General features: G+C 40.8%; 1 protein-coding gene across 1 annotated transcript in view; it reads left to right on the forward strand.

The window, feature by feature from the left end:
- The window catches only part of DYNC1I1 (dynein cytoplasmic 1 intermediate chain 1), a 311,144-nt gene that overhangs the window by 75,735 nt on the left and 212,489 nt on the right, over positions 1-22,920 (forward strand). The gene's annotated exons all lie outside the window — the stretch shown is intronic.

The following is a 22,920-nucleotide window of genomic DNA, read 5'->3' on the forward strand; positions in this document are numbered from 1 at the left end:
CGGTTAAAATCTCCATGCTTCTTCATGCATACCGGAAAACATCAGGTGGAAAATTCACATGCACATCCCAGCCAATCAAAAAATACACTAAGAGAAATTGAAGCTGATAAAATGTTCCCTAGAAATAAGGAATCACACGCAAGCAGAAGAGGGAGAGGTATATACTTAGGGTAAGAGGAGGTTGCATCCTTGGAAAATAGCATTATCGGTATAGCCAAGCAAATTCTCTTTTTACTTTATGGTATTTTATGGTTTGGTGTGGTGAAGAGGATGGGAGAGTTCTGGGTTCATGGCTGAACAGAAGGCAAGAGAATGAAAAATGATTCAAATGCCTTGCTTGGTTTACAGCGAATATATGTATTAGTGCAGTTTGGTTTGTGCAAGCTACAGAGATTTTCAGTTTTGGTTCCAAACACATAATATCCAAAGCAAAGTGAAATCTGGTGCCTTGAAGTAGAGCACTCCCTACAGGTCTTCTGGAAACCTTTCCTGGGTAATGCTAGCTGCTGCGGGGACAAGTCTTTGGTGACAGGGCTTCGATCTTTCAAATCTGATAGTGAAATGATTATTAGAAGCAAACAAGTAGCACCCTCTGGTGGTGAAATTTTAAACCAGTCACTGCAACAGACTTCAAGAACTGCATGTTAATGTGGCAGAAAATACAAAGTTAGAAAAGCCTTTGGGAGTTCACCTAGCCTATCCTTGGACCTCCAGGCAGATCAGAAAGATTATTAAAAAACAACCTCACCACCCAACCAAAACATTTGTTTGAGTTAATTTGCTGCCAGAGGTATTTGCAGAGCTGTAGCCTGAGGTATGTTTATTTAGCCGAAAATCTGACCCATAACATAAAGTTATACAAGTGAAATAGGAGAAGGAGTGAATTCTATTTTGAAAATATGTAGACTTCAGGTATTGGAAGGGGTACGGACATATTTACAAGGGAAGATAAATTAAGGATGAAAAGGCATCGACTCTCAACTTTTAAACTGGAACACATCAAAAGAAAAAGCCTGGGCATTCTGTTTTATTACTGCAGAGAGCACTTGGGCACCCTCATTATGCTGTGGTCCAAGCAGCAGGAAAGAAGGAATTTATTTCTCAGCCATTGGCAGAAATTCTTCCTGTTTTGTTAACAAGATTCATAGAGGTTTTTTGTCGTGATGGGTGTTTCGATGGTTCAAATTCCACAATCCAGATCTGAACTCAAAGCTAGCTACTGTAGCTCTAGGACATTAAACAACGCCTGATGGGTCCAGATGGGCAGAACTTTAGACTGAGGTTCAGCAAGTTGTCCTTTCGCCACAGATGCTTCTTCGAGTCTTGGCTGCCCGCGGTCGCCCAGCTGCCTGGCTGACAGTGGTGCCTGGTGCTCGCCTTTCACCTGCTGTGTGAGGGGAGCTGGCGGAGGGAGAACTAGGGGGCATAGCGGGTGGTTGGCAGCAGGAATCCACTGTGTGGCAGGTTTGGGTTTGCTTCTGATTTGGGGCTTGAGCCAATTCAGAGGCAGGAAATGATGAACTACTGGATTTTATGACACAGTGAGGCTCTTGGATGTGGTGTATGTAAGATCCATAGCGTATTACTGCCCACAGCATATGGAGGAATGCTGTTTTTTAAGTGATATTGTGACTACAGAAAATGTAACAGTATTCAAATGAGTGATCTCAGAGCATCGATGTGTTCTGTATCCAATGGAGTTCCAGTGCATTCAGTTTTTGCCATGTTACCACTTTACTCTTTAAAATGAAGCTTAAGTCTCTTTTCTCCACTATGTACTATAATGAACATTCTCTTAACTTGTGATCGTAGTGACCTGTTATGAGAAACACTCCAGAGAACGATTTAAACCAGGAAGATTGAGGACTGAAGTCCCTATGAATACTATTTTTTCAATACAAATTTAAAAGTCATCAGTTACAGAGAAATAAGGCTGAGAATAGGACACCCTGATTTGGGAAGCAGGATATCTCTACCCCAAAACATTTTAAACACATGTTTTTTATTCCCATGTAGTAAGAAAGGAAAAAATTATGCTTCCCTGCCAGACTACCTCTGCCTTGCCTGTTATTAATACACCCTGGACTGCCCGTGACCTCCTGAGATTAGTTAGGAGCCAGTCTTCTGTATCCTTATTAGAGTGGGTAAATGACTGGCTCATACAAGGCGCCCAATAAATGCTGTTGAATGACGAAGATGATGCCACAGATATCTTTGAAGCTCCTAAGTTCTGTAATGAGCCCTGGGAGAATGAGAATTTCTTAAGTTGCTGGTAATGCGTAAGCCACTCTGGAGGGAGGAGGAAAAAACGTATACAACCTGTTGATAGTTTTGAAGTGCTCTCTGATCTTCCTCTCCTCTTCATATCTTATAAATGGGAACTGAATGGCTTCATGTTGGCTCCCCCCTTCCCCTACTTCCCTCCCATGCCTTTTTTCTTATGCCCAAGAAAGACCTGCTTTCGTTGCCCACAGTGCCACATAGCGTCGGCTTCCATACACTTGCACATACTGTCTCCCAGCCTGGAATGCCCTCTCTCCTGTCTGCCTGCCTTTGGGAAGTCAAAGGAGGAAGGGACGGTCAAGGATTAGCTCCTCGGTAATTCCGTTTCTTGTAGGCGTCGCTCCTACTGTGGGCATAGTCCATTTCCCCCTTTATTACTTCATGTTTAATGATTATCTAAATGTCTGCCTTGGCATACATTTGGGCAGGCTGTGTGTCCTTCCCTTCCATGCCCAACATGGTGCCTGGTTCAAAGAAAGGGTTCAATATCAATGGAAGAAATGGAGAATGCCATGATGCTGGAGGAATAAGAAAGAAGGAAGAGAAAATATTCACTGGACTTCAGCGGGGAGGGAGTATGATCTATGTATTAAGGCTACATTGATTGTATGGGTTTTTTAAGGAAAAGTCCTGAGAGTGAGATTGTGCGGGAAGGGGAGTTCAGTGTTTCCATTTCAGCCAGGCCTCTAATTTCACTCCCATGAACGTGGGCATTAACTACCCATAACCATGGCACAGTTGTGAGAACTGAAGGTGAAAATCACCTGGGTTGGCGAGGACAGAACAAAGCAGTCACCAAGTTTTTACTGTGCGAAGACACTACTTAGGTACTTGAAGTTTAGAAGAGGTGTGTGGGAAGGTGGCTTAGGAAGGCTCTTGTTTCACCTTTGCACTTAAAAAAAAAAAATTTCTTGATTGGTTGAGGAGAATTTCTACTTTGGCTTCCCATCCTCTCCAGCATATACTAAATCCAAAAGCTATAAGTGTAGGAGAGTTGCCTAGAGTAGTCTAGTCTAGCATTGTCCAATAGAAACATAATGAATGGATCCCTACATTTGTATCTTTGGGGTAAATACCCAGTAGTGCAATTCCTCAACTTTTTGAGGAACCTCCATACTGTTTTCCAGAGTGGCTACACCAGCTTGCATTCCCACCAAAGTGGAGGAGGGTTCCCCTTTCTCTGCATCCCCGTCAACATCTGTCCTTTCCTGACTTGTTAATTTTAGCTATTCTGACTGGTGTGAGGTGGTATCTCATTGAGGTTTTGATTTGGATTTCCCTGATGCCGAGCGATGTTGAGCACTTTTTCATGTGTCTGTTGGCCATTTGGATGTCTTCTTTGCAAAAATGTCAGTTCATGTCTTCTGCCCATTTCTTGATTAGATTCTTTGTTCTTTGGGTGTTGAGTTTGATGAGTTCTTTATAGATTTTGGATACTAGCCCTTTATCTGATATGTCATTTGCAAATATCTTCTCCCATTCTGTCGGTTGTCTTTTGGTTTTGTTGACTGTTTCCTTTGCTGTGCAAAACCTTTTTATCTTGATGAAATCCCAATAGTTCATTTTTACCCTTGCTTAATTTAGTAATCTGAAGGGGCACCTGCACCCCAATGTTCATAGCCGCAGTGTCCACAATAGCCGAACTATGGAAAGAGCCCAGATGTCCATCAACAGATGAATGGATAAAGAAGTGTGGTGTATTTATATATAATGGAATATTATGCAGCCATAAAATCTATGCAGCCATGAAATCTTGCCATTTGCAAAGACGTGGATGGAACCAGAGGGTATTATGCTAAGTGAAATAAGTCAATCAGAGAAAGACCATTATCATATGATCTCACTGATGTGTGGAATTTGAAAACCAAAGCAGAGGATCATAGGGGAAGAGAGGAAAAAAAGGAAACAAGACAAAACCAGAGAGGGAGAAAAAACCATAAGAGACTCTTAATCTCATTAAACAATCTAAGGGTTGCTGGAGTGGAGCGGGGGTGGGAGGAATGGGGTGGCTGGGTGGTGGACACTGGGGAGGGTGTGTGTTGTTGTGAGTGCTGTGTATTGTGTAAGACTGATGAATCACAGACCTGTACCCCTGAAACAATTAATACATTATATGTTAATTAAAAAAAAAAACAAAACATAATGACCTAGGGAGGCCTAGGTGGCTCAGTCAGTTAAGCGGTGCCTTCAGCTCAGGTCATGATCCCAGGGTCAAGCCCCATGTCCAGCTCCCTGCTCAGGGGAGAGTGTGCTTCTCTCTCTGCCCCTCCCTGTGTGCACACTCTCTAACAAATAAATAAATAAAATCTTAATAAAAAGAAACATAATAAGCCATCATTAATCTTAATAATATGTTTTATTTAACTCAATATGTTAAAAAACATTTATCAAAACAAAAATATGTAGTCAATATAAAAATTATCAGTGAGATATTACACGTTTTTTTATATTAAGTCTTCAAAATCTGGTGTGTATTTTACACTTAGGGCATATCGCAATTTCAGACACTAAATTTTCTTTCCTTTAAGAGTTTATTTATTTATTTTGGTGGGGGGAGAGAATGAGCAGAGGGGGAGGAGCAGAGGGAGAGGGAGAAGCAGACTCCCCGCTGAGCAGGGAGCCTGACTCGGGGCTTGATCCCAGGACCCCAGGATCATGTCCTGAGCCGAAGGCAGATGCTTGACCAACTGAGCCACCCAGGTGCCCCCAGACACTAAATTTTCATTGGAAATACTTGAACAGTAATTATATTTCTGAAAATTTATAATTGAAACAGCAGATTCAAATGCCACAGTTGCTCCAAACATATTTAAAAGCTTTTTTTTTTTTTTTAAGATTTTATTTATTTATTTGACAGAGAGAGACACAGTGAGAGAGGGAACACAAGCAGGGGGAGAGGGAGAGGGAGAAGCAGGCTTCCCGCTGAGCAGGGAGCCCGATGTGGGGCTCGATCCCAGGACCCTGGGACCATGACCTGAGCCTAAGGCAGACGCTTAACGATTAAGCCACACAGGCGCCCCTATTTAAAAGCTTTTCAATGATGGAATCAAATATCAGTTTTTAAAGTTAAATAAAAGTACAAATGCAGTTCCCTGGTTGCATTAGGCACATCTCAAGTGCTCAATAGCCACACAGAGTTAAGGGCTCCTGTATTGGACAGCTCATGTCTACCACGGACCATCATTTCATAGATTGAGAAGCTGAGACCCACAAAGCCAGCCTGGTCTTCACTTCACCATGGCTGGCCAGAGGCACTTGGGAGAGGAGACACCCCCTGATTTGTAGAGAACTCCTCCAGGGGCACGATGGCATCATAGATTTTCCTCCCTTTTGTGAGACCAGCTATGTCCAAGCAGGTGTTAGATGGTGGGACAGAAGCAAAGTTGTATTCCAAGCAGGGCAAGTTCACAAATAAGCCTCATTCTGTCATCATGGAGACAGTTATGAGAACTCCCCTGGGTTCTCCCTTCATAGTCTACAGCTCAGATAATGGGATGTCCACTCCTTCCACCTTATCTTCGTGCTGTACGAAGGACTGGTAAAGACTGTGTATGACCTCCTTGTTTGTTATCTATGCCCATGCTGCTTCCCTCTCCCTTTTTTCCCCACCCTTCTGTATGAAGTGATTAGAGAAAATGATCAAGGCTTGAATTCTAAACCGCATACGGTTGAGTTCTAGATCTTCTTACACCTTGGTGGCCCCCAAGAGCGTAACTCTTTGATACAGAATTGCCAAATAAAGTCATTTTCCAGAGAATCTAGGTGGAAATATTTATTTGAAACCTTAACATGAAACCAGGCAGTTCTTAGGGTTATAATTTTCTAGTGGAAGCCAATCCGGAAACTCCTAGAGGTAAGTTGGGAAAACACAGGCTTTGGTGGTATAATCTTGACTCAAGCTCTTTACCTGGCTCCCGGGTTCCTGGACCTTACACTCGTTCTCTAAACTTACTATTTAAAGAACAGCCAGGTATTTGGAGACAAGCCATGGTGGCATCTGGATGCAAATTAAAAATCCCCAGTGAAGATGACACACACTGGCCTTATTTTTCATTTCTGTTCTGTAGACAAGAACAGACACTGTTCCAGAAAGATACTGACATCTGCCATGTTTTGCTTCCTTGAACTATGCCTGCCATTTCCGCTTTGACATTTGATTAAAGTGTTAATCCTCTTTCAGAACTAACTGTAGAGGCTTCAGGCCCATTGTTTTTTTTGTTTTGTTTTGTTTTTTAAAGATTTTATTTATTTATTTATTGGAGACAGAGAGAATGAGAGAGAGAGAGAGAGCACATGAGAGGGGGGAGGGTCAGAGGGAGAAGCAGGCTCCCCACCGAGCAGGGAGCCCGATGCGGGACTCGATCCAGGGACTCCAGGATCATGACCTGAGCTGAAAGCAGTCGCTTAACCAACTGAGCCACCCAGGCACCCTTCAGGCCCATTGTTAACAAGGTCAGCCGTTGAGGGATCCTCTTCTAGGACATTCTTTTTTTTTTTTTAACAATATTAACCTTGTATCATCTTGGCAAATCTCTTGAAAAAAAAAAAAAAGATGGGCTATTTTAGAAATGCAGACACTTCAGAATTTATTTTTTAGATATTTATATTGAATAGACAAATGTTCTGGTTAAAAAAAAAAAAAAAAACAGGTAATTTTCCCTATCCCTGAACCTTCTTTATAGCTGTTGGTCAGGAGAGCTTTGATGGTTTAGCTCTTGGTTTAAATTACACATTGAAATAGATCCTGGCTTAGATGCTGGCCAGTTTTGATATTCCAAAGCAGAAGCCTCATGCTAAAAGTTAACTTATTTTTTTTTAAGCACCTAGGGTGAGTGCCATAGATAGTACAGTCAAATAAATTCATTTATCCAAAATATTCCTTCCAATGAAAACAGAAGGGTGCTAAATGACAACTAAAAATAAAACCAGAATTCAATAAAAAAGGTGAAATGCAGAGCAAAACTTGGTACCAGTGGACACTGTCTTATTTCCTATACTTCTGTAATCTGTAGTTTTATAGAGGGAGGGTGGACATTCAGAAAAATGGCCCTAGAGCATCATGTGAACTTTAGGCTCGAAATGAGATTATATCTTCATTACAGTACCATACTGGAAAATCAAATGTTATATCTTAGGAAGATGGTCTGGTAACTTTGTTGAAACATCAGTTAGCCACTTAATTAACCAACATATCATATTCTCTAGATCAAGCGTTAATGTACTGATGGAGTTCAGAAGTAAAAGATGTTGTATGGAATAAAAACATTGTCCTTTGAAAGCTGTTATGATGGATCCATCCCTTTAGTATTCCATACAACCTTAAGGTAGCCTAAAGAGCCTCTTCATAGCAGGAAGATGAATAATGAGGTGCAACTAAGGCTCTGGGCCTGGAAGCTCATATTAAGAACACAAAAGCAGTTCTGAGATTTTTTTTAAATCTGACTCCAAGGTTCACACATGGTAGGTACATGATCTAAGTACATTTCACTGAGAAAATCACTAATACCCAAATTATAGACTTGATATCAAGTAAATATGTAATCATAGATCACTAACTGCTTCTCCCAGATCCATTTACAAATCCAATTCCCTAGATCCTTCAACCATACCTTCTCATAGGTCCTCATCCCTGGCCACAGGCACATTAATTCTGTGTACCATTAGTGCCTGGCATAGTGCTTAATATTAGGTGTGGGAATGGATGGATGACTTGACTTAGCTTAAAGATTAACAGCAACTGTCTGCCTAATGACCCAGGTAATGGAAGAAATAAGAGTAGGTCAAAGGGTAGGAGGTGGGGGAGGTGCTCCTGAATTCCTAATTCTAAACACTGGAAACTGTAGTTAATTTAAGCAGGAAAGAACTTGAGTGAAAGGATAATTCTGTAACTCACAGAATCAACATGAAGATTGAAAAAGTACACTCAGAGGACAGGCAGAAACCAAGAGAAGCTAATTATTAAGGAGACAGCCCAAACTGACAATACATAGTTTTCAGTATGTCTGTGACTTTGCTGGTCACTACCTAAGGGAAGCATGAGAAGCAGGGGGAAAATTCAGAATAAATTGTTATTCTAGTGAAAAGATGTTGATTCCTCTCTCCATGATAGAAAAAGATGAAAGTGATCGATCTTGCTGATTATTCTTTCAAGATATGGTCCAATATTGAGCGTTGAGGTTGATCTCTGGTTGGGCAATAGCCCGGGCACTGAGTCAAGGCCACTGAGTTCCTATATAGCCTACATTCTTGCCACCATTGCTCTCAAATCTAAAGACCTCTTCCATGATTCCCTTTTAGAGCTATTTGTCTGATTTACCACAGGTACTCTGGGTGTCATTGAATCAGTGGGACCATAATTTCTAAGCTGTATAGTCACTTAAAGGTAGAAGCCTTTTGAGTCACCTGGCAAATGGAATGAAAATGTGCATGGTGGCCTTTCTGGCCCACCCAGCATTATGACTCTCCATATTAGATAAACAGTGTATTTGCCATATACTTTTAAGTTTACCAGACCACTAGATGTATAGAAATTTTTCTGAAATAGCAGGTCTTGTATATTCAAAGATTTTTCTCCCATCTTCTAGCCTACTTGTCTTAACTAAGTATTGAAGGTAACCCAGCTTACTCTCCTGGTCCTGCTGGCGTGATACCCTGTGTGGCAGGTGGGGTGATCAAGTACTGTAGATAGATCCAAAGAGCTAGCTCGGCCCTGATGTAAGATGATGAAGATGCAAAAAGAAACGAGGTGGGTCTTCTTTTGCTGTCAAGCAAGGCTTAGTGTAGAGTGTGGTTTGGGGATACTCCTGAGCCTCCGTAGTTTTCCCTATATTCAGTTCTCCGTTATTTGCTAATCAGCACTGTGACTTTCACATGAGCAACTTGGTGAGGCTGGCAATTCAAAGGGCTTTTATTCAGGAGCCCACAAAATTTAAATTTGCTTTTGATTTTGGCAGATGTGTACGCAGACGTTTATCACAACCAGAGAAATTCCCTGGGCCTACACCTTGAGCTAAAATACAGAGATTTGAGTTTTTCATCTCTTCTTTAAGCTGTCCAGTCCCATTAGAAGCATTCATCTCACCCTAGTGTCTTTAAATTCTTCATGCCATTCACACTGTTCAGTGGCAGTGGCACTTTGATCCCTTAAATCCTTCTTTTCAATGAACACTTCATTAAAGATCACTGCAGAAGAAAAATTATCCAGCTATTTGTTATGGCTGACAGGTTCTCATTCCCAGAGTCTGAGCTTTCATTTTCTTTAGCCCTTATTAGGGCAAATAACCAACACCAATTCCCTGAGTGATTGTCTTCTGATACTCATATCTGTGCCAGTCTGGGTCCATGGTTGCCAACAATAAAAATTAGCTCTGGTTAACCTAAACAGAAAAGGGATTTGTTGGAAAGATATGAGAGACTTGATAGAATTGATGAATTAGAATTAGGTCAGAAAAGGAAAGATGCAAAGCAGCCCTAATCTCTACTGTGACTGTATTTGAAATAGGGCTTTTAGGAGGTAATTAAGGTGAAATGAGGTCGTCCTGGTAGAATCTTAATCCCATAGGATTGGTGGCCTTGTAAGAGGAGGAAGAAAGAGATCTGTCTCTGTCTGTCTCCACGTGCATACACAGAGGAAAGGCCATGTGAGGACACAGTGAGGAGGCATCTGCAAGCCAGGAAGGGAGCTCTGACACACCAAATCGGCTCGTAACTTGATCTTAAACTTCCCAGCCTCCAGAACTGTGAGAAGATAAATCTCTGTTGTTTCAGCCACTCAGTCTATAGTATTTTGCAGTGGTAGCCCAGGCTGACTGAGACAGTGGCTAACAAGGTCACCCACTGATTCTCTTCAGCCTGGTAAGACCGAGCATCCTGACTTCCTGTCACTGGACACTCACAGTCACACTCAGGATTGAAAGTCACAGCTGCCTTGAAAACCTCTGCTTCTCCTTGGAACCTGACAATACTCGCTCAAGATTTAAAGAGCAGTGTGGAAGTCCACTTTGCTAGACCCAGGTTACATGCCCTGCATTAGCTGTGAGGAGCCAGGCAGAGAAAGAACTGCCCTAGCCCGGTTTCTGGGATGCTGAGGGAGGCTATGACTCTACCTTGATCTGTTTTGCTATACTTCCTGCCAAAAGAGACTGTTTGGATGCTGGACAGCCAAAAATATGTATGCAAAAAATGCCTACTCTGATGTGAGAATAAAAAGGGGGAGGTAAAAAATTATATTTATTATGTGCCCGGCATACTCATGTACTTACAGTGCTGCTATAGAATTTCCTCATCTTAAATTAGAAGTGCAGAGAGAAAACAAACTGACGGTTGCTGGAGTGGGGGGTGGGGTGGGAGGGATGGGGTGACTGGGTGATAGACACTGGGGAGGGTATGTGCTCTGGTAAGCGCTGTGAATTGTGCAAGACTGTTGACTCTCAGATCTGTACCTCTGAAACAAATAATGCAATATATGTTAAGAAAAAAAAAAGAAGAAGAAGAAGAAGAAGGTAGCGGGAGGGGAAGAATGAAGCGGGGGAAATCGGAGGGGTAGACGAACCATGAGAGACGATGGACTCTGAAAAACAAACTGAGGGTTCTAGAGGGGAGGGGGGTGGGAGGATGAGTTAGCCTGGTGGTGGGTATTGAGGAGGGCACATTCTGCATGGAGCACTGGGTGTTGTGCACAAACAATGAATCATGGAACACTACATCTAAAACTAATGATGTAATGTATGGGGATTAACATAAGAATAAAAAATAAAAAGCAAAAAAAAAAAAAGTGCAGAGAGAATGCAGCTCCTTTAGTTTGTCCTCAGCTGTCTATAATACTGCTGGCTGTCAGAGGAAAATGGGGAAAATGTATGAAATAAACAACTTTAGTGCAGTCTTTTGTTTTAAACAGTCTCAGTTGGTATGTGCAGTTAAAATTGGGTGGAAATGCTGAAACCTCACTCCCACTTTCTCCCTAAGATCTTGGCCAAGTGTAGAGGGGAGAAAGGTGAGGTTGACATGGTCTCATGGCCTTGGTGGAGTGGGGAGGGATATGAGGGACCCTGGCCTTGTGCCAGTCCTTGCCAGCATGCTGGCTGACACTGCTGTTCTTTGACCTCCTGGGCACTGGCGCCCAGTGCTAAGGCAGGTAACTGGTGGACTAGTATCTGTTCTCTTTGCTTGCCAGTGTTCCTAGGAATATGGGCCATTTCTCTCTTGGTAATTGGCTTTTCTCTCTCAGCTTTCCTTGCCTCCAGACCTGGAGTCAGTGCCCTATCCTCTGTCCAGTCCCTGGCCTAGAAGTCAATCCCCAACCCATGCTGTGTAGTTTCTTTATCTACCACAACAGACCCTCATGGCATAATGGCCCTCAATTCAGCGTCCATTGCCTCAGATGATCTGAGGGAGGCTCAGCTGCCCTCATCAGTTCTTCTCTCTGTTTTATCATGCCAACCACCCCCACCAAAGCTGGGGTGCCTTGCGGTGAATGAGATCTGTTGCATAATGGTCTCCTCCTAGCTTCCCAAACAGGAAATGTGGTTCAAGGGTCCCTGTGCTCATTTCTCTTCTCAGTTTATTTTGCACTGCACCCCTCCCAATGCTTCTCTCCAGAAAGTGAAAATCCAGATATATCTGTATATTTCTCTCTTCTTCTCCCTGCATGCTCCTTTCCTTGCCACTTAGCTGAAATAAACTCCTGTGTTTAACTTCTCCCCCCCCGCCCCCCTCCCCCAGGCTGGGGAAGGAGTACGCAGAAGGAATGATCTTTACAGTTTTTGATATTCTAAATGGTAAGGAAAAGGAATTTGGGATATTCTTTCTCCTTCAATTTAACCTAACTGTCCTTTGAGAAGGGAGCTGAATCTTCCCTTAGCTGCTTTATTTTCATATTTTTGTATCAAATTCTAATCTCTCTTCTAGCAAATGAATACCATAGGTAGATTAGAGTGAAGATCATTATGTTCAGAAAGACAAATAGAAAAACACATTAATACTCTTCAAATATAACTCCCACAGCACATCAAAATGAAGAGGATATCTCTGTTCATTGCTCTTGATCAATAATAGATTCAAAAGAAATACCAGGATTAAAGAACATTACAGGGTATAACAAAACCTTTTTGTTTGGTTATAAGGATAACAATTGCTATGTTGACTAACTCAAGAGGTATATAAAGTTTTCATTTCCAGCATAGCAACACAGGGAGCTTTGTGGATTTGCTTCCCAGTAAAACTAGTGAGAATTATTTAAGAAAAAACAAAAACAAAAAACAAAAAACACCCCACCTATTTAAAGTCTCTGGAAATGATCCCAAGGGCATATAGTAAAAGAAAAAACATTTACTAAAGAAAACTTACTAAAACTTGGTAAGAACAGGAAGAGTCTGTGGTATTTGAACTCCCTCCTGTCTCTTCCCAGTCTAGCTTGAAGCAAAGTCTACTTCAAATAAGTGCAGCAAAGAACAGAGAGCTGCCTCTCCCACCAGCTCCCAGTTGGAGGGCTACAGCATCTTCCTTTGAGCGGCAGGACATTAGCATGTCCGTATCTGCCACTAGCTACCTGTTATAGAGTCTACTTCCCAAGCAAGGGCAACTGAGAGGTGGGCATCCTCTTCAGCCTAGAAAGAACCTGAAGAATGGGGACTTTACCTTGACTTCAGCATTCTACAAATTCTGGGGCCCCAATCGCTCTCACTCAATCCATAGTAAAGCAGAGGTTCCACTTAGGGAGAGGCAAGCCAAATAGACCAGAGGCTACAGCAGGACCCCACTATGCCAAGCACCCTGCTCTGAAAGCAGGGGTATCACTCAGAAGTGTACCACTGTCCCCTCCCTCAGTGCCAGAGTTTTGACTCAGAGATTTTGTTCAGGGAAGAAAGCAGGCCATAAAATATAGAGCTCAGAATCTCTTCCCAAAGAAGCTGACTTCATTTGCAACAGAGAGTGGGGTTCAAGCCAGAGGACATTCTCAAAACAGTGAAGGTTATGGTGTAGAGCAATTAAGAGGCAATGGGTAGATGCATTTGAGATACAAGTTAAACCTTAGGCTGGCTAGTTTACCAGACAGAACCAGGGAAACAGACAGCTAAGAAGAGCCCTCCTGGGATCAGACAATCTCAAAAATCGATCTCAAAAGCTATTTTTGGAAAGGAGTCTGAATTTAATTGGGTCGATCCATGGAGAAATTTGTGCCCCAGGACATTGCCAAAAACAACAAAGCAATCTGCCAGCAATTAGTGGAACTTAGCAATAGGGTATAGTCAAGGAAAGGGATGGTTAAAGGGACTGCAAAAGACCATCATTCCAGAATGACTTTGCACATGTCCAAGGCTACATCCTCCAACCAGCAATATCAGAGGCTTTTCACCATATGTGCAGGGGGGAGAAAATGATCTAGTCACTAAACAAATAAAGAAGCAAATAACAATAACCAACTCCTAGGGAAGGGGAAGGGGATCAACCAGAACCCAGAATTTCTACAATATATTATCTAAAATAACCAGTTTCCAACAAAAACATGTGAGGCATACAATGAAAATGGGAGGTTTGATGGGAAAAAGCAGGCAAAAACCCCCCTGCCTATGAAAGTGAGCAGATGTGGGCCATAACAGGTGAAAATTCTAAAGTAGTAGTAGTTTCTCTCTCTCTCTCTCTCTCTCTCTCTCTCTCTCTCTATATATATATATATATATATATATATATATAACAGACATTGTCTTCTCATTTGGGTGCTAAGAATCTCAACAAGTATTAGGAAAATCATGGTAAGATATCAGTTCTGGAGAGATGGCAGTACTGAAAATAACATTAATGACCCTAGGTAATTAAACAAAAAGAAAGTAACCAGTGTTCAGGGGAGAGGTTTACATTCTAGCAACAAGGAAAGAGCTCATTTCTCGAAGTGGATCTCAAGGTCAGAGGGGAAGCAATAATAAAGTCAACTTCACACTGAGCTCTGAACTTCTTTTACTTCTCTGTGAATGTGCATAATGCTGGACCTGTGTGCAGTAGGACCAACTGTGCAAATTAGGAAGTGGTTTGTGAGGGTCAGGATCCAGGAAAGTTGTTGCACTTGGTGACTTGTTTAAAAAGAAACAAACAAAATCCTGGTTACTATATTATCATAGAACCCTAACGTGGAATAAGATTTCCTATAAAATGATCGGTTCGGGATTCTAATTTTGATAACAGTTCAGATAATTTTGTTGCAGGAAAACATATATTAGACTGAGAAGCTTCCCTTTTTGTAAAATCAGGAAGTTTTTGGACTATGGGGAGAAGAGTTGGTCTCATTTAACAACCCAAAAGTTGTAGTGTGAAATTTCTTCCTTGTGGTCAATAAAGCAAGTGCCCATTGTCTTTGTAAGTGTGGTATACTGAATGCTCAGGCTGTTGCCAATATTTTTTTCTGGTACTGGGAATTAAGGCTCAGCTGATGGCTCAAAGAAAGTGGGAATAACCTAAGTCCCTCTACCTGATTATTCTCTAATGTCATTTGGTGAATGGAAACCCATTCATGTTCCTGATTAAGCAGTTGGGGTCAGGCATATGGATGGAATAGCACACTGGGTGATATTAGTTCCAAGGCTAGAAGAAAAATACCAAATACGTAAGAATATGATGAAATGTGTCTGAGTTCACAGTTTATTAACTGTTCACAGAGGATGGGATGTGCTGTGTGTATCACTGATCTCTTCATTCCCTTGGTTCCACCTTGGTCCTCTGGCTGAGGACACCCACATTCATGTATGTTTCCTTATCTTTGGGTCCCATTTAAAATTCCCTTCCCTTCCTATTTTTTCTACTACAGCTTTGACTTACAATCATCCTTCTTTTGAACAATCATTCTCGATATATTTAGACATCACAAAATTCTTATCTCTTTCTAACCCTTTTCTTAAGATAAAATGAAAAAATGATTGGAAAATGCCTTTCCTTAAACTATTTCTAGCACTAGAAACTATCTCTAGCATTATTTCAATGCTAGAGATCTATTTCGCTGCTGGAAGACTGAGGAAATATATATGTCATACCAATTTTCCCCTCAGGAGATGGATCAGGACAGTGTTCTTGCCAAAATTGGGGTTTTCTTAGTAACAATGTGCTTTTTTGGGATGCCTGTTTTCCCAAGGGGACAGAGAGATATACCATATTTCTTGAAGTACCTGGATGGAGAGTTTCAACAGCTGTCTTCTCCTCTCTTTAGCTCATGCACAGTGGAAACCTCTGCAGAGTCATCTAGCAGAACTACATAATGTCCCAGTAGTCTTCAGGTTCTCCAGACAAGCAGTGATTTTGGCTGCCGGAGGGATTCTTGGGTGGGCTGGTGGTGATGCATCTTCCAATAACCGTTACTAAAAGTGTCAGCCTAGGTAAATTCATGTTCATCTGGGTCCATTTTATCTTATTTTGTTTTAATTTAACCCAGACCGGGAGGTCCAAATGTTACATTGAGCATTAGTTTAGTGAGGTATGGTGAAATTTGAAGAGGAGGGAAAACATGTTCCTTGCCACCCTTAGAGACAACATATTGAGGAAATAGGACTTTTCCCCTCCCTCTCTATTTTGGTAATCCTTGGCTTGGCATATTTGGGTAAGAAAATGAAAGGTTTGCCTACATAGTTGAAATCTCTCGTCACATTATATCATCTGAAGCCTATTTGTATGTTGGGATCATTTTATTTGGTTTCGGTTAGACATAAAAGTGTTCTGTGGTCTCCCCCTTTTTTTTTTTTTCCAGGGCCTTCTGGCTTTTGGAAAATTGAGTGATTTCATCCCTGTCCGGGTTTCCTAGTAAATCTTGTATTTTTACTCAAATTACTTGATCAATTAGTTATGTCAGCTGCCCGAGATGTGCCTTTTTATTAATAGCACCTTTTATCAACTCATTGGAATTAGACATTGCAACCATGGTCTGAGACTGGTAACATCTTGCAATAATTTATACATATTACTTTAAAAAATAGCACCACAATTGCTCATTTGTGAACTTTTTTGGATGTGTCCCTGTGTGAGAAATTGCATTTGTATTATTATTAGTTCTGACAAACTGGATTAGGTCTTGGCTATTGTTAAGTGGTTCTCTCTGCCCTCAAATCTACTGAGAGACGCAGCATTTTTAATGAATTTAATTAAAACTGCATGTGGTTTATAGAGTTGCCTCCAGCCAATATGCCATTCTTCTTGACTGAATGGAGTTTCTGCTAATGTGTAATGATATTTTATATGAGAGATGTTTGAAACTCCCTCATAGTAGCCTCCAGGTAGTTTCCATGCAATGACATGGTGAGGAAATATTAAAATTTTAAAAAACCCTTTCTACTTAAGTGAGTCATGTTTACACTAACTAATGTATGCATAAATGTGTTAAATATGTTTGTCGGAGCTGGGAGAGACCTGGATTGTATTTCAACACCAGCAATATGTTGGCAGTGAAAGATTTCTAAGAAATTCCAATCTGGCAACATTTTGGAAGATCTGCTATATGTATTATTCTTTGAAGTATTAAAAAAGAGGCCATTATGAAATTTCCTCTTAACATTTAAGTTCATTTGGCCAGGTAGTTTTAACGATTCTTCCCTAACAAACAATTATAATAAAGATGGCTCTCAGCATCAATTTTAAACATAGCCTTGGAAGATATAGATGATAGAATTTAATGTCTTTTTTTTTTTAAATAAAGACAGCTGCTTCATTTTCTTAATATTTTTTTAAAGAATGAATTAGTTAATATACTTTATAGAGGGAGTCAGTGAAGTCCTCTGAATAAACTCAAATTCTGGTTCTGGGAATTGATCTTTCTTTAATGGTAATGATAAGAGAACAACAGGGGAATAACTCATTTTGAACCCTTTCACCCCATGTTTAGTCTTTGAAAATAGTAAACACTACCAAGGAATGCTGTCTTTTATATTGCCTGTATTTTTTTTAAAGATTTTATTTATTTATTTGAGACAGAGAGAATGAGAGACAGAGAGCATGAGAGGGAGGAGGGTCAGAGGGAGAAGCAGACTCCCTGCTGAGCAGGGAGCCCGATGTGGGACTTGATCCAGGGACTCCAGGATCATGACCTGAGCCGAAGGCAGTCGCTTAACCAACTGAGCCACCCAGGCACCCTATATTGCCTGTATTAAGTACATAATGAAATGTCTAATGATTTTGTGGAGCCCCGTGGGGCCACCGTCGGGAGACTTTGTAAGACTGCAGAGAGGAAGTGGCTCAGTTGTCTTGGGAATGTGGGATTGGGATTTCTTGAGAAGTCAGTGAACAACAAACATGACAATCTCTAAGAGAGGTCAGATAAATACTAGAGGCAAACCCAGCTGATAAGCTTCATACACAGAGTGTTCTCTATGACTTCTCGCAGCCTTAATGTCTTCAAGTGAAGAAACCTCACAGGGTTGTAGTGAAGACCAAATGCAGTACATTTAAAAATAAAATTCCATGTAAAATGCCTAACACAATTCTTGTTATCAGTATCCAGAAATTTTAGCTTAAAAATTACCATTTGCACATATTCTAACTAAATGTCCAAATGTTTCCATAAGATAGCCCATGTATTGATTCAAAATCACCAAATATCTTCTCACTTCCAGAAACCGTTTCTTTTTCCAGATCTGAGTGGCGTGTTACTTTAGAATTTTTATTGCGAGATATACACCTGCTCTTCGCTTCTTAAAACCGGTATTGTTTTAGGTAGCAGTATCTCTTTCCAAAATGCCATTGAGTGACAGGACATTTACTACATTGTATTCCTTGCACTGCATTTTTCGCCCCCTAATTTGGGAAGATAATAATTTCTCTGAAGAAAAGCTGAGCTTGTATCAACGGTCATATTATGAATTCTACTTTTAAGATTGGGGTGGCACTAGTTATTAATATCAGCTACCCTTCGTTGAGCTCTTATACTTGCCCAGTGGGACATGCTATCCACATATTCTCTCTCTGGTCCTCACTCCTATGCCAGACGGATTGCACTACTCCACATTTTCTAAAGAAACTAAGATTCGGAGAGCTTAACCTGCAGACGGATAGCCACGCCAGGATTCACACTCTGCACTCCCTGACTTTAAGCTTCTTCCCGTGATGCCACTCGACAGCCTCTTTCCTTGAGAGGGAAACACATTTTTTTTTTCCAAAGCATTTTCAGGGTAATCTTTCGCCCTTAGAGAATTGGCTAACTATGCTGTTTGGCTGCACAGGCCCTGGCCCACGAGGCAAAGTGGAAAAAACGGTTCAGGAAATTCCAGATAATCGAGAAACAGTAGGTGAAAAGATACCCCGGTTTCACTGAGGAACAAATGGAAGAGAGCGGCAGTAACCACAAAGAACGCGTGGGAAGCATGCCCTTACTGCGTGCTGGCATTCTGTTTCCATGATGACAGGGCATGGAAGAGACCGTCACTGTTCCGTTTCTGTTCACTCGATCTGCATGTGCTTAATGTCTATGGCAGGGCAGCTTTCAACAAAAAGTAATTCAAAAGGACAGCTATCATCTTATCACCCCCTGCCGAGAAATTTTCTGTGGCTCTGGCTAAGTGCACAGTGCCACTTGAGCATCGGAGGCCCTCCAGTGGGTGACACTAACCTCCTTAGCCAGGCTCCTGTCATGTCCCACTGTCAGCAACTCAATCTCTCTGCTCTGGTCCCGCAGTTCCTAACCCTGGCTGCATGTTAGAAACACGTGGAAGCTTTAAAAATAGATGTCTGGGCCTCCCCCCAGAAATTCTGGTTTATGGGTCTGGGGTCGGGTCTTCACATCTGTCCAAGCAGTGAGAATGCACAGCCTGGATTAGGGATCACTTCTCTAATCAGAGGGGATTTGGAAAACAACTTCTGTCCCCTTACTGCACTTTTTCTGAAGGTCTTCTTTTCTCCTGAAATACCTATTACATCTCCTCCCCTTCTACCTCCTCCGGCTAACTACATCTTTTCAAGTCTTCCCATTCTGTAAAGGCTCTTCTCTAAAGAAGCTTTTTCTAACTTCACCCGCCCCCTTCAATGGAATGCCATATCTCTCTCACTTAAACTTCTACAAAATGTGTTTACCATCTGTATCTCCTGTCATAACCTCCTATCACCCTTCCTTGTGAGCAGGGACTAGGTTTTACTGACTTCTTTATACACTAAAGACTCAAAAAAAATTAAGTACATATATTTCAAATGTTGCAAACAATCTTTTACACAGATCCTTGGTGAAAAGAGTTAATATCATCCTCCATTTCTGATGATGTTTGAATTGAGTCCAAGACTAACTTAAGATCTATCCCATAACAATGAAAGTTCCATTTTAGGATCTACACGCCCCCTGTTATTGTTTTTAGAATGGTGCATGGGTCTGGGTGCATTGTTCTTGGGAAAGGTCTCAGAGCTTTAACTAGAATCTCAAAGGTTCTATGATCCTTTGACTCGTTAAGAGCTACTGTCCAACAGAATAAATCTCTCTAACTCAGCATGCAGGGATGACAGTGGCCCTGTTTGCTGGTTACTATTGTTCCATTTCTCTTCCTGCCAGACTAGCATAGCTTTAGAACACCTCACCTCCATTTAGGTTGAATGGCTTCATGAAAATATCATTAGTCTAAAGACTCATCAAGCATAATATCTATCACTCAGATGATTAAACATTTTTTAAATGAAAAATTAGATTAAAGGTGCTTTTTTACTGGCTCAGAAAAGGTCAGAATTCCTACCTTGACTATACAAGAAAAGTATAGTGGCCCTGACATTGTCCAGTACCTCAGAGGAGAAAAGTGCTCATGTGCATGTATGAGTGAGTAAGTGTGTGTGTATGTGTGGGGTGGGGGAGGTTGTTTATTAAAATATAATTTTTCTTAGACAAAAATTGCCAAAGATCTGGCTGTCTGCAAAAGGAATAAAATTCATTTGGTGAGGCACCTCCGAGTTTCATTATTTGCTGCTGAAATATTTAGGACTAAAACAACAACAATCAAAACATGACTTAGTAGCTGTTAGAGGTAATTTTTCTATTCTTGGGCACAAAATAGCCAGAAAAGCATCTGTCTTCTCAATTGAACTGATTTGTAATTCTAGAATGTAGGAGGAAAAAACTGGAAGGACCTCCACTTAAATCTGTAATTTTGGTAATTCTGAAGTAATGTGACGTAAGGAATTTTGATCGGTGCTTAGTTCAGCATGGGAGATCTCCTTTCAAGGAATGAGAAATGCTTGGGAGAAGTAGTTGGAAGGACCTGTAATTGGGGTTTGACCTGAGTAAACTGAAACAGAACACAGGAGACAGTAACTAGTGAACCTAGTAAAAATTAATAAGCTAAAGTTAGGGGTTAGCAACATATATATTCACACATGTACACATACTTCAAAATAATTGCCAAGAATGAACATCAGACTAAATCAAATGAAATATTGATGTGCCTTCCTATGAAAAAATGCTAGCATTAAAATTCAGAATCTCCAAAATGCAAAAATTAGGAGGTGATTATTCATATTTTCACAAGGGCTCTCTGCTTTGTAAAAGAATCTACTATAGTGTTCCATTCAAAATACCTCTTATAATATGTTAACATTGCGATTTTGTTAATTTAGGTAGTTCTCAAACTTTAGCATGCATCAGAATCACCTAGAAGGTATGTTAAACACAGGTTGCTCAGCCCCTACCCCTTTGGAATTTCTGATTCAGAAGGTTTGAAGTATGTCCTCTAAATTTGCATGTCTAGCAAGTGAAGTTGATGCTGCTAGGCACCACAGTTTGAGAACTGCTTGTTTACTAAAATTCTACCTGAACATAGCTTTAAGAAACAAATCTATGATGCAAGAGAAGGTACACCTACCAAGGATTTTTAGTGGGTATATGGGCTGAATCGTGTCACCCCAAAATTCATGTTTTAAGTCCTAGCCCCCTCCCCCGTATCTCAGAATGTGACTGTATTTGGAGATGGTGTCTTTAAAGAGGTAATTAAATTAAAATGAGGTCATTAGGGTGACCCTAATTCAATATGACTGATTTACTTAAAAGAAGAGGAAATTTGGACACACACACACAGAGAAGGGAGACCATATAGAGACACTGAGAGAAGACAGCCATCTACAAGTCAAGGAGAGAGACTTCAGAAGACCTTGATCTCGGACTTCTAGCCTCCAGGACTGTAAGGAAATACATTTCTGTTGTTTAAAACACCAAGTCTGTGGTACTCTGATATGGCAGTACTAGCAAACTAACAGATTGTGGTATTCAAAAGGAAATAGCCATTTAGAAATCTTATTTTACTGCTTTGCATTTGGGCTAAGTAGAAATCAAAATCAGTAGTAAGTAAGAGAATCAAATAGAAATGCAGCCTTGAAAGTTCTTAAATTTGTTAGTTTCTTTTCTTTGTTTCTTAATAACTCTTTATATATTTTGGCACAGTGGGCTTTGAAAAGGGAAGTCAAAAAATAACTTCTTGGTTTTGGATACTAAACACTAGCATGTATTGGAACTCTCTCATGGCTGCACTCATTTCCAAATTAACATACCTTTATTCATCCTGGAGGCTGTGATATTGAGAAGTCAGAGGGAAAACTCAACTATTATATGCAGATAATTTGAGAATATAAAGAAAGAGTGCCTTGATTAGCACTTGCAGTACAGACTTGTGACTCAAGAAAGTCTTGTTCATACATTTCTTGATCCTTTTCCCTGGGTTTTTATAATCAGAGAAATGAAGGATAGGGAAGGATTTAATGTCTGTTTAGCAGAAGTATCAATAATACTTTATGAAAGGACCTTTTGGATTTCATACAGTTTGGTTAGTAAATATCTAGTCCTTTTGTTTAAGAATCTATAAATGACAAGCATGATATATCACTGCCAATAACTCCCTTAAAGTTGAATGTAACAAGAAATGCTGTGTGGGCTTTAGACTCTCATAAATTGTTTAGCTGAGAAAATGAACCTTCCTCCCATTGCTATCTGGGGTCCATCATGTTGGTGACACTCCATGAATATCAACTACCAAGCATGCAGATTTAGGTACAAAGACTGCTGACAGTGCATAACCTAGAGATCTAGGAAATACCGAAGAATAGCACAGCCAGACTCAAAGGATTTGTTTCTTTGAGCTGCCAAAGCTAGTAATGTCATTGAAAAATATAGTTAATATAGACAGATGTCAAACAAAGCCAAGTGGCAAGAACAGGAAACAAAAATTAAATGAAACAGTGGTGTGCTGACTGGATTGGGACTTGGAGAATTGGGTTTGGAATCCTGAAGCAGTCCACCCCGTGAAAGGTTGAAATAAGGATTTTGAAGTGAAATTAAAATTTATGTGGTCTCTCAATGGATAACCATTTCCCAAACAATATAGGATATCTGGTGATGCCTTAGGTTTTGTTCTCTGCTGTTGCATATGAAGAAATTTGCTGGCTATTGAATATATTGGTCTTATGCTACTGTCTTGCGATGTTGTTCATTACCTGCCTGTCCCTCATTCATCCAGACCCAGCCTCCTTGGAGAGTCAAAATTATTAGCAGTACAAGTATAGGGTGTACGAGTATGTGTCTCCTTCTACACTTAGGTAGTGACTGTTTCTTCATGGGTTCCTATAGGTAATAATAGCGTAAGAGTCCTATCTTATGCCAGTTATGATCTAAGGGGTTCATAATGGAAGCAAGGCTGGCTGGTCCTGGAGAAG

This window comes from Mirounga leonina, unplaced genomic scaffold (assembly GCF_011800145.1).
Source record: "Mirounga leonina isolate KUSES-001 unplaced genomic scaffold, KU_Mleo_1.0 Mir_174, whole genome shotgun sequence".
Taxonomy (NCBI): Eukaryota; Metazoa; Chordata; class Mammalia; order Carnivora; family Phocidae; genus Mirounga; species Mirounga leonina.